This window comes from Mustela putorius, unplaced genomic scaffold (assembly GCF_011764305.1).
Source record: "Mustela putorius furo isolate JIRA1106 unplaced genomic scaffold, ASM1176430v1.1 tig00000224_pilon_pilon_pilon, whole genome shotgun sequence".
NCBI classification, from domain to species: domain Eukaryota; kingdom Metazoa; phylum Chordata; class Mammalia; order Carnivora; family Mustelidae; genus Mustela; species Mustela putorius.
Window position 1 is genome coordinate 9,585,033 of NW_025421321.1, and position 874 is coordinate 9,585,906.

Consider the following 874-nt stretch of genomic DNA (forward strand, 5'->3'; position numbering starts at 1 on the left):
CCTGAGCCTCGGCAGAGCCTCAACTGAGCGCGCCGGAAATTCGAGAAGGTTTAAGGCCCAACAGAAACCCTTTCTGTGAGCTGGCAACATTCTACTTCCTTCAATTATAGATCCTTGTAGAAGGAGGAAGATGAGTCAGTCAGAAATTAATGGTCTCAACTTTTTCTGCAGTGGTAAGGCTTTGTATCCACGGCAGTTTTAAATGGCCTACCTACCACCCAGCATTCATTTCCAAACAAATCCCTTTCTCTTTATTTATTTATTGCTGTACAACGTAAGCGCTCATCTAAATAGGTAGTTTGATGCACGTATTTCAAAACTACTGATTATACATAAAATACCATAATAGAAAAGGTTGCTGTTGAGTACAGTGCTGGAGAGAAGTGACAAGAAATCAATTAGCATTACAAAATCGGTCCCAAAGCGTGTGCAGAAAACAGCAGTAGCTTGGTTCTAAACAAGCAAGGCCTGTGCCATGCGCCTGGAATTGCACTGTACATTCTTCATAAAGATCGGCTGAGCGACTTTACATAACCGTGCTCCCACGCCTCTCGACCCGCTCACGGAGGAGCTTCCCGTTTCTCCGACAGCCACTTCCCCTTACTTGGGAGGTGTGGGGGGGGGGCTCGAGGTCAGGTTACACAAGCTCGACCCCTGGCCACCGCGCCCTGCCTGGCTCGAAACGACGCGTGAGCGACTAGCACCCGGTCTCTGCGTCCGCTGGACCCTCGGGGTCGCGGACCGCCTGCCGGCGTAAGACGAGTAGAACACAGGCACCAGAGCCAGGGGGCAGTCTCCAGCCCGCGCACATAGCGCCGGAGGGGCCAAGGAAGGCCCCGCCCCACTCTCCGCCCCCTTCCTCGCTCCGCCAGGT